The sequence below is a fragment of the Pteropus vampyrus genome, unplaced genomic scaffold (assembly GCF_000151845.1).
Source record: "Pteropus vampyrus isolate Shadow unplaced genomic scaffold, Pvam_2.0 Scaffold350, whole genome shotgun sequence".
Classification (NCBI taxonomy): domain Eukaryota; kingdom Metazoa; phylum Chordata; class Mammalia; order Chiroptera; family Pteropodidae; genus Pteropus; species Pteropus vampyrus.
The window spans coordinates 325296-337528 of NW_011889131.1; the positions used below are offsets into that span (position 1 = coordinate 325296).

Below are 12233 nucleotides of genomic sequence, written 5' to 3' on the forward strand. Positions count from 1 at the left end.
GATTAAGTAAAATTTACATCAACCATTTTGCTTTTAGTTTTTTGTATGTCATGTATTTTTCTTCATTCCTCAATTTCTGCCTTCTTTTATGTTAAATAGGTATTTTCTAGTATATGACTTTAATTGTCTTGTCAATTCTTTTACTATATACTTTCAAAAATTATTTACTTAGTAGTTGCTCTGGGGATTACTGTTTTTATCCTAATTTATAATCAAGTCAAATTAATACGAATAAAATTTTAATAGTATATGACTATTTTGTTCTTCTAGATTCTTCCCTTCTTTTGTGCTATTGTCATACAAATTACTTCTTTATATATTTACAGCCCTATAACAAATATTTTTATAATTATTGATTTATGTAGTTGTTTTTATGTTGATGGAAGAAGATTTATGTAGATGGAAAAAGAAATAGTTGTGAACAAAAATATATTTATACTATCTTCCATAATAGATGTCATTTGGCTTTATTGGTGCTCTTTACTTCTTCATATGGATTTGAGTAACTATCTGGTGTACTTTCATTTCAGCCTGAAGGATTTTCTTTACTATCTCTCGTAAGGCAGGTCTGTAAGCAACAAATTCTCTATTTTTATTTTTCTGGAAATATCTTATAATTTTTCTTCAGTTTTAAGGCAGAACTTATCCAGATTCAGGATTCTCAGTTGACAATCTTTTCCTTTTAACATTTTTAAGATGTTATCTATTTGTCTTCTAGTCTCCATGGTTTCTGATGAGAAGTCAGCTATCAATCTCATTAAGGTTACCCAGTACATAATAGGTCTTTTTTTTTTTTTTTCCTGCTACTTTCAGTATTTTCTCTTTGTTTTTGCTTTCATCAGTTTGACTATGATATATCTGTGTGTAGATCTCTTTGGGTTTATTGAGGTTCCTGAATATGTATATTAATATTTTTCATCAAGTCTGGAAAATGTTTGGTCATTATTTCTTCAAATATTTTTTCTGACATTTCTCTTTCTATCATCCTTTTTGGGGTTTCCATTATGTGTATGTTTATGATTTCCCACAGATCTCTGAGACTCTGTTTATTTTTTCTTTGTCTTTTCAGGTCCTCAGACAGGATAACCTCTATTGACCTTTCTGAAGTTCACGGCTTCTTTCTTCTGCCAGCTTAAATCTGCTATTGCTCTTATAGTAAATTTTTCTGTTCTGCTACGGTATTTTTTAACTCCAAGATTTCTATTGGCTCTTTTTTATAGTCTGCTCTTTAATACTATTCTTTATTTAATGAGACATTATCGTCATTATTTTCTTTTTTAAGACATAGTTTCCTTTAGTTCTTTGAGCATATTTAAAATAACTGATTCAAAGTCTTTGTCTAGTAAGTCCAAAATTTAGTTTCCTCAGGGAATTACTAGACAAAGACTTAATTTTTGTTGAAAATTTGACTTTTTAATAAATAATATATTGTAACACTATAGTTGTTACAATATATTATTTATTAAAAAGTCAAATAATATATTGTAACAACTATAGTGTTACAATATATTATTTATATATTGTATGTTTATGATTTCCCACAGATCTCTGAGACTGTGTTTATTTTTTCTTTTTCTTTTCAGGTCCTCAGACAGGATAACCTCTATTGACCCATCCCAACTTTTCTTGTTCTTACTCTTGTTTTTCTTCTTACTGATTATTTGTTTATTAGCTTTCCTAGAATCTGTATTCTCCGAAGTATGAGGCCTCTGAGTTCCCCACTAGTTTTTTCTTATTCTTATTTTTATTTTTAAGTCTCACTTTCCAAGAGTCACACCTGGTACAGTATAATTTAATGGTCTACAAATAGATGTTCAGAAAATTTCCTTAAGTGCTTTGCTTTTAAAATGTCCACCTTTGCCAAGGGGATTCCAAAAAAGGCGAGCCTTAAAACCTCAGGCAGTTTACAAGACAATCTTAGCTCTTCTTACTTGCTCAGGGCCTCAAGCTCAGACATAGATGAATGACTGATACCTTCTTCCTTTCCAAAGTCTTACTTACATTTGCACATGTGCAGCCTTTTAGATCCCCAGGAATACATCTGAGCCTTTTAGAGTTCACTATAATTGTCCAATTCCAAATTTCCCTTTTAAATTCCTCAGCCAGGCTCTTGTTTTCCCTATTAAAATCAGAGCCTAAGGGAACTGATATGTTGCCAGTAGTTTGCTATTGTTTTAGTAATGTCCTGGGGTAGGCTTCCCAACACACACACACACACACACACACGAGCTGAGTTCTAGTCAAGTCAAATAACCACTACATTCTGAGAATAGATGTTCTCCATAGTGTTTCATATTTGGACAAAATATTGACTGTGCCCTGGAGACGATGCTTTTTAACAAATCTCAGAAATTAGTCAGCTCTTTCCATTATCAGCATGCTGCCAACTTTTGGCCTCCACAGTACTGAACTGTGGAGGGAGAAGGAAAGAAATAGCTCCACTGTAAAATATCGCAGACCTTACTGTCTTACTGAGTTTCAATAGTTTCTCTTGGATAGAAGATTTTCAGTTTGTTCTATGGCTTTGATTATTGATAAACTTCTATATTTTAGTTTATTGATTTTAATTGTTTTACCCATATTTGTGTTATTTTAGAGGGAGAGTGGGCTCACCATGGGCTTTACTCTGCCATTCCAGAAGTTCACTTTCTTTTCTCTTTTCAACTGTTAAAATTTTCTATCTTGTTATGTTGGTTAACCAATTAAAACAGATATTCTCTCTTGGCTGTTTCTTTTACCCAAAGTACAGGCTTAATATTTGCCATATATCGTAAAGGGCCATTGTAGAAGTAGGTATAGAAATGTCTATAGAGTTTTTCCAAGCATGTATGTAAATATGTATCTATATATGTAGGTAGATAAGTAGGTAGGTATGTTTTAACTTCCTTTGTTCTAAAAATGATTTAAAAGAATGATAGTCTGTTTTACCATGAGAGTTTCAGGTGAAATAAAAAAAAAAAGGTGACTGGAATAATTTGTGAGCTAATAGCAATCTTGGGCCAAAATATTAAATGATTTTTCAAGACAGAGGACTTATGAAGTTAATCATAAAGTAACTTTATTTCTGTCTTTCACTGTCTCTTTAATGGCATCCAGTAGTGCTACAATTTTTTTTTTTCTACCACTAGATGAAAATTCAGTTAGCTCTTCTAGATACTTTATGGCAATAAAAAGGCTTATTATCAGTTTGAGTCACCAACATTCTCTCAATTCAATAATTCAAATTATCCAGCCTAATTACCTACATTAATCAAAAGTAAGATTTATCCCCGCATCCTTCCCAAGCTAAGCCTTATTGAACACAGGGCATAGCCTTTAGGAAAGAGATTGCAAGTAACTTTTTTCTTTCTCCCTCATTTTTATGCTTCACACATCAACTGCTAATTCTGATCTCTTCTTCTAAGATTGGAAGAAAGGAAGGGAAATGAAGTAAAGGGAACAAAAACAATGATACCTGACTAGCACCATCATAAACTGCCTTCAGCCAGCAGATTGTTAAATCTGAATCTTTTCCTGTGAGGCTTCCATGTTTGTTTGGGGGATTTTTGGTGACCCCCTTACTCCAGTGCTTATATTCAATCACCAGCTCATCTTAGGACCATTTGCTAAAGACCCCAGCTTTGAAAGAAAACCCCCTGAAAGGCCACTTGCTCTTCTATAGCTGCACCATTTTAAATGCCCCCATTTGCCTAACCTTGCAAGACAGCTATTATGGATAATCTGCTTATATTACTGCTTTTCATTACTATTTAGCTATTCAGGCATCATTATTTGACCCCTGACTCAGATCACAAGATTTTACATTCAGAAATAATATAACATGTTCTTTATAACCTTGAATTTTCTTTGCTGTTATCAACATCTGAGTAAATATAAAAAGCTAGTTACTGTAATGATAAGCAATAATCACTAATGTTTACTGAGCACTTACTAGGCTTTGCTCAAGCATATATTTATTTGCTTCACATCTATTGATTATTTTATACACATTATCATATGTGATCATCTTATGAGGTAAATAAAGCAAACCATGGAATAGGTAATATCTCCATATTGTATATGAAGATGAGTCACAGGGAAATTAGACAACTTAATTTAAGGACATACAGCTTGTGGGTGGCAGAACTATGGTTTTAGCTAGAAGAGTCCAGATCCAAAATCCACACATCTATACCCTTTGATATTTAGTCCCCCTAACAGTCACTCTGACACTAATTTTTCATGTGATCTTGAACAAATCATCTTGTCTTATTTATCCTTCATTTCCTTATCTATAAAAAAAAGGAGACAGATCAGATCTACGAAGGCCCACACTCCTGTCATTGTACAGTTCAAGGAAGATGCCTCTACTAGTATCCTCTCTATAAAGTTCTGGCCATTTAAACTGTCAAACACCAATTGGCCTGAACGATAATAACAACAACAATCTTTTCTCCCCACACGCATCACCTCACTTCATCTTTACAGCATTTCTAAGCAATAACTGAATATCCAGGAATAGAGCCGAAGACACAGGTGCAAAACTGACAATAACAACAAAAAAACCCACACTCTGATTTTTAAAAACTTTAACATTTTAGTGTTTTCTTGACCTCGAGATACTTGAATTCAGCACATGATTTTATCTGGCCTCACAAACCTAACAGCAAGACCAGAATATATGAGAAGAAGGAAAAAAAGTATAGGACACCATTATCTGCTAACTCTTAAAAAGAAAATTCCTCCCTATTACTTTCTGCAGGACACGTTTCTTAATAGTTATATTCACTTTGCCCTTTCTCCATCCTTCATCCTGCTGTTTCCTCCTTCGTTTTCCAAGTTTCTCCTTTCTTGATAAGTAAGCCGGTTTGTCCTGCCCTCTAAAACATGCATCTTATTGTGCTAGTCTGAACTTGACATGAAAATCCTTGTTTGTGAGCTGCCTGAAAAGGCCCAATGGAAGCCTGGCCAATAAATAATAAAAACAGCACGTGCAGTCTCGATTTGTATGTGAGGTATCTAGAATATAGGTATGACATAAAAATTCCCCAAGTGTGGCAACGCAGGCTTCTTTCTCTAAAAAACATAATTTAATCTCATCAAATTATTACTTGACAATAGGTTATAAATCAACTATGGAGAAGCAGGGGAGTAGCTTGGAGCTGATGCCGCCTTCAAGTCCACACTTAGCCTAAAAATGACACACAAGATGTAATCAGCTCTATAGCTCACTGTCATGAGCAGATCCATTAATAGGACATGTGCATTTGTTCAGTATCTTGCACCCATCTCAACAGTTTGGCAGGAATATCCACAACAAGTTGATATGCAACAAGGCCAATAAACACAGCTGGTGGAGGCTTAAGAATAACAAGTATAACAACACCATGTGTCCATGTGGGACAAAGAGCTTTACTTGGCCTCAGGGATCCAGATCCTATCTTCACCAGCTATGCCTGTGTATTAATAGCATTGAAGGTCAGGTCCTTCACAATCTATGGTAAGAAAATAGTACTAGGTTCCCATGATGTGATAAGTTAGAGTTTGGAGTCAAACTTTCATTACTGCCAGAGGATGCTGTGCCTCTCCAAAAATCAGTCCAATTTGGCTTTGAATTATGTCATTTAGAAAATGGCTAAAGCAAATCTGCCTAACGTGTCCATGGCTACACAGTGAGACAATACGGGCCCTGAGTACAGACCTCAGGTCTTCTGACTTCCTCTGAGATGATCTTCTATTTTTATCAGATTATTTTCAATTTGTCAGCAAATTCCAACATTCGACAAAATGAGAAAATATATATATATGGTTCCAAAAATAGGAAGAAGAAGATATAGACCTGGAATTCTCAGAAAAGTTAGATCATGAAGACAATACTAGAGATGACTAGCTAGAATGTTCCATGTAGAAGAAATAAAGCACATGTGCTAATGATTTTATTTACTTATTTGGCTATTATAACTATTTAACATTAGTTACATGATTGAAGGATTTGGCATATCAGCTTATCTCTTAAAATTCTGTAAGCCAATGAGCTAAATATATGCCATTCTTATTTATTCTAGACAAAACAGCTTAAGTCTGAATGTGGAATTCTGTCACAAAGGTTTATATAAAGCAATCCTTCAACTGTGTGTTTTGCAACAACATCCTTTAAAAAAGCAGATATAGCTGAGTTGATGTGGTTTGTAATCTAAAGCACTTCATAAAGACTGTGAGGTCAGCAGAAAACTTTATCATCATGTTTCCCTTTTAGAGATTTTTATACTCATGAGAATAATAAAAAAACAGAATAATTAGATCATATTTAATAGTAATGCATGCATCAGAAACTCTGCATAGTGAGAACAAAAAATGATTGCTGATATTCATATCATAATAATTATAAAATAATTTTTCCACCTCCTTCTGCTTGATAGGTCTCTTTCTCACTTATCTATTGGTTTTTCAATCTCTGACAATTGCTGCTATGGAAAAAAAAAATAAAGGAAAAAGAGAAGAGAAAAACTGACCACTTCTCAAAGTTTGGTAACATATTAACACCACTAAATTTCACACTTAGTATTATTAATATCGCACATAAGTATTAAATTTTAGCTTTGAAATTTATTTAATTCAGTAGTTCAAAAACAGTACTAGGGGCACAGTTTCTTCCCAACTTCTGGAGTTGCATTCTCGATCTGTTTTCTTTCCACTCTGTGCTTGTTCCTCATCATCACAAAATTGCTGTTGCAGTTCCACAGATCACAGCAATCACAAAAATATTGAAGAATAATGGAAAAGAGAAGTAGTTCCTCCAGTGTGACTATTTACCAATGAGAAAATTTTTGCCAAAAATTCTTCAACAGACCTCCTTTCATGTCTCATTAGCTAAAATTATATTAAATGCCAATGCTTAAATCATTCATTGTCAAGGGCAATAAAATTCCCTTTGACTGGTTGAAACTAACCAAGATCCATCTCCTCCTTGCTGGGATAGAGCCAAGCCTGCAACCCTGCCTGAAGAAGAAGAAAAAAGAAGAAGAAAGGAGAAGAAAGAAGAAGAAAGAAGAAAGAAGAAAGAAGGAAGAAGGAAGAAGGAAGAAGAAGAAAAAGGAAGAAGGGGGGAGGAGGAGGAGGTGGAGGAGGTGGTGGTGGAGGAGGAGGAGGAGGAGAAGAAGAAGAAGAAGAAGAAGGAGAAGGAGAAAAGAAGGAGAAAGAAAGAGAAGAAAGGAAGAGGACAACGAGGAGAAGAAGAAGTACCAATAGTATCTGCTCTTTTGATGGAGGCAGGATAAAAGTTCCAAGCATAGCAAGACAAGATGAAAATCCAAGGGGTTAGGAATCACAGAAAATAAATACAATTTGAAGTCTGGAGTAGGAGCTAGAGTGGCAAAGCATGGAATAATTAAAACCAGCAACTAGAGTAGTTAATGTTTTATAAGAAACACAGATATGGCATAACCTGAGTACTCTGAGTACCCTATTGGCTATTTATCGGTGTGCAAATGTTTCCACGTGACTATATTTAAAATAAGTGAGCAGCCTTATTTTACCATGATGCACAATCACACATCCCTGCCCCTCAAAAAAAGACTCAAACTAGATTTGCCATATACCACCACTTCTAAGAATATTAAGCTACTTAAGTGCCAACCTGAAAATGGTGCTAAACAGCACTTTTAAAACAAAATCAATGTCACTGTTATGATCACCACCACACAGGCCCCCAACCACAGATCAGACATTTAACTTGGAGTGAAAAAGAGAGAAATAAAAAGAACGAGAAAGAAAATAAAAACAGAAAAACATTAAGACAATTAGAAAGACACTGGTGAACATCTCAACAACAGGTTTCTAAGCACAAGCGCTGTGGGCATCCAGTATAGGTTGTGAAAAACGAATCGTTAAATGAACAAAGGTTGCTTGATAGCTGTTTATGATGGCTGAAAGAACTTTCGCTTTAAATTCACACATGTTTATTAGGCTTAATTTCTGGCTTTACTGATCACTAACTTTTGACACGTTACCTCATTTCTGTGATAATCGGCCTGCTCATGGAGCATGAGGACAATAATGCAGGATTCTTGGCTGATTGGAAACAATACAGAGACAATGCCGAGCGCAGTGCTGAGTAGAATAGCCTATAGTGATAACAGTAATGAAAATGAAAGTAGTTGGTGACAACAGTAGTCTGTGGCAATGTGTGTGTATTGCTAGAGGTGGCAGTAAGAGTAAGGGTCATAGCGCCATTTTAGCAATCACATGGAAACTTTATTTACACATCACTTACTAAACAGAAGTAATATACTATTGACCAAAACGCAGTCTCCATGTATCAATCTGAATTTTTTTTTTTGATAAAATGTTCCTCTTGAGAAATGCCATGAAATAGTGAATACCTGCACAGCAAACCAGGCAATTCCATGAAAGAGGCAACGGGCCCCCTCCCACATCTGGTTTCAGGCAACAACTATGAAGTGAGGTCACTAAGTGGGTCATTGAAATATTAATTAAGGCTTAAGAAGCAGTATGAGTTGTGACATGAGAAATGAATTAGAGATATATATTTTTTCAAGAGGTAAATATAACATACAGGACAGCAGAAGAACTGAAAAGAAGAAAGAACGAGACTAAAAATATTTGTTCTTCCTTTTCGAGCAACTTTTCCTTAAGACTAAAAGTGATATTCCCTATTAGACTCTCATTATTATTTTCTCCATTACTTATTAAATTCTCTGCCTCCCGGCTCTGCTTTCTTCGCTTTGGTAATTCATTAACAAACAGTTATTAGACACGGGTTTATGAAAGTAGAGCTGCTTTCGGAAAGCTGAATAACAAATCACTGTTACCTAAAACAATGGGATGGAATAGCACAAAGGGACAAAACTATAGAAATACAGTTTATAGAATAATGAGATAGTGTTCTGCAAAAAATATTGTGCTTTATTTTACAAAATTATTATGCCATCCTCTCAAAATTTATATTCTACCATTTGCATTTTCAATTCCACGTTCTAGTCAAGCTGACTACCACTAAATTCACCTGGCTACCACTAAATTCTAGAGTTGGCACCTTGTTCATTTTTGTTCAATTAACAAAATCCTTTCCTTGTCAAATCCTTCTTTTGCATTCCAACCTCTTGTTGGAGCCTTTCTTGGCCACTTCAAACCATGTTGATCCCTCTGAGTTGATTTTGTGTCTGTTCTGGTCATTAGACTTTTACCATATATATGTCTTTGCCCTATTATAATTATTTTGTATTTAAATATGCACATATTCTCATGTAACTGCCTTGGGGACTGGGTCTATGTCTTACTATTCCCAGTGTCTCACAACAGTAAGCCTTCCCCGGTGGTGCAGTGGAAATGACTGTGAATCAAGTAATAAAATTTGATTTAAACTTTGTGCAAGTCAAAAGCCAGAATGAAGGAAATGAAAATACATGTTATAAAGGTCTTAAATTGCACATGAAATGGTAGATTGTGAAAAATTAAATATTCATACTGTAAACTCTAGAACAATTGCTCAAAAAATAAAATAAGAGGTATCACTCAAAAGTATATAATGGAGACAAAATGAAATCATGTAAAATACTGAATTAGTCCAAAGAACAGAGGAAAGGAGAAAAATGCAATTGTTCATAGCGGCTTTATTCACAATTGCCAAAAAGTAGAAACTGCCTAGATGTTTTCTAAGTACATTTATATGATGGAATACTATTTAGCAAAAAAAAAAGAACAAAGTGTTGATACATACGACATAATGAATCTCAAATTCATTTTGCTAAGTGAAGAAAGAAGAGATAAGCCAAAAGGTTGCACGTTGCATGAAGCCATTTATATGACAGCTGGAAAAGCCATAACTATAGGAACGGAGAAGAGATCAATTGCCAAGGGCTGGGGTAGGGAGTAAAGTCAAGTATAAAAAAGCAGAGTTGAGATTGTTCTTTAACTTGATGGACCTTTTACACAGAACACCTGTCATAATTTCAATGAATATTCCGCAGAATCGTTTTGGAAAATGCTGGCTTAATAAAGATAAAATTGGTTACAGGGCTCCGAGACACTCAAGTTAGAATCTCTAGTTCTCATAGAAATGTGACCTTGAGTGAGTTATTCAACATCTCTGAGTCTGATTTTCCTAATCTGTTAAGAGTTTTTGTCAGAATTAACTGAACAATGAATGTAAATACCTTTTTAAAAATATTGATTCCTTTCCTTTCTTTCCCTTGCTCGTTCTAAAAGGTCACTCTTAATGTCAGCAAATCCTGGCATTATCAGTAGTCTCTCTCCTTTCAGAAATTTGATTTGCTGTTTCTACGTGCTGTGCAAAGCCAGGTAATAACACGTGTGAGAATCTGTCTAATACATTATTACTTAAGTTTTGATTGAAGGTCTGAGGGTCTCCCCTGTGAATAAATTATGCATTCTTTTCCGGGATTTAAGTTTTGTGGACGCCATCAATAGATTTAGCTGTGAGGAACTTCTGAAGCAAGAAGCAGGGGAAATGAGCAGGAACTGAAAAATCTTGGATATTAAAAATAACCCCCCAGAAGGCAGAATGACCTCCATTTGTTTATGCTCTCCAGCCCACGCTGCACAAGCTGCCACAAAGAGTTTTATTATGCAACTGCCGAGCAAGAGGATTTTCCCCACATATCTAATAATGATTTTAGAATTTGAAAATGAGAAAGAAAGGCTAAGGGCTATTTTCTGCAGTCATCTCCTCTTTTCTCACACAGAGAAGAAAGTAGTTAGCTGCAGTAGCTGAGGTGAGAGGTAATGAAAGACTAAACAAGAAAAGAGGAAGTAAGCAAACACAGGGCACCACTGAGAGGGAATCACAGGGGAAGGGCCTCAGTGCTGAGGCTTCCTTAATCCTGCCCTCACCTCGATCCTGCTCATTAAAGTTGAGTCTGGTCTTTCAGGTGTGACTAAAGGATAATGACACCCTAGACAGAAATAGAGAAGCTGGGAGAGAGTGTTGAATAAGAGAAGAAACTGAGGAGCTTGGTTCAGGCCGGGTCAGTTTAAGATACCAGAAGGATGTCACGGGGAGATCCCAGAGGACAGTTAGAAATACAGATGTGGAACTCTGATGAAGGGCTGTGCTTGAAAGATACATTAGAGAGAAATTCTCTTAGATATATGAGTTGGAGCCACGGAAGTGGTTGAAATCATGAAAACGAAGAGGACAAAGAGAGTTAAGGACAGGAAAAGAAGCTTGCGGAGTATAAAGAGCAGAGATCAGGGTGAAAGCTAAGAGAGGAAGTCCCAAAAAGGTGGCATAAATCGACAGGACCAAATACTGACCTGTGGCCAGGAAGTGAGGTTTAACCAAGCGAGAGCACGCCTTTCTCTGATTCCATATAAAACATGGAGACTGAAGAAGGCACTGACACATGGCCACCCGTGATTCTTTTTCGTGGTTGTTAGTCACCATGAGGGTGTAGCTATCTCCAAATTGAACCTGGGTCTCACATGGAAAAACAAATTTAATATGACAACTGCTAAGACTAACTTAAAAAGGAAAATCAAGCCAGACAGAAAAGGACAAGAAATCTTTGTTTCTTCCTCTGTCTACAAGAACCTTATGCAATATTTCAACCTGAAAATCTGTTACTATCTCTCGGATAGTTGTGGAAAAAAGCATCAGGTATTACTAATTCGATTCAACAGGTGTTATTGATTCCCCACTAAATGCAAGCCTCCATGCTAGGAACCTAAAGCATGAGTTCTCAAACTTTAGCTGGCCTCAGAATCACTTGGATAACTCCTGAAAACACAGATGGCTGGTCCTTCCCTAGGTCTGCTTCCATAGGTCTGGGATGGGGCCTGAGAAAAGCACTCCTAATCAGTTCCCAGGTAGTGGTGGTGGTGGTGGTGCTGCTGCTGCTGTAGGTCCACAGATCATCATCAGAGATGGATTAATGAGTTGGGGCTACTTAATCCAGAAAGAAAAGTAAAGTACCAATTCTGTAATATATCATGATCATGAGATGGATCATTTCAAAATTATTCCAATGAAAATCAAAATCAACCTTCTACCATCAAAGGCCCGATGCCAGTTGATAGCAACATCCACTCACATCACATATAAATGAAAACACACTCATGTCACCTATAGATTTATAAACAAACAAACAAACAAACAAACGTAGCTAAATCTCCTTATTTAATATTTCCTGGATCTCCAGAAAGAAAAGATCTCTACTTTATTGGTTAATTCCTTCTCCCCCAATTCAACATAACCAGATCTCATTTATTGAGCC

General features: G+C 35.7%; 1 long non-coding RNA gene across 1 annotated transcript in view; it reads right to left on the reverse strand.

Moving 5' to 3' along the window:
- Positions 1 to 12233, reverse strand: part of LOC111731136 — a 151998-nt gene that overhangs the window by 22088 nt on the left and 117677 nt on the right. Inside the window, exon 4 of the long non-coding RNA XR_002776973.1 lies at positions 11275 to 11431. This is a non-coding gene — a long non-coding RNA (uncharacterized LOC111731136). The remainder of the gene's footprint in view (positions 1 to 11274; positions 11432 to 12233) is intronic.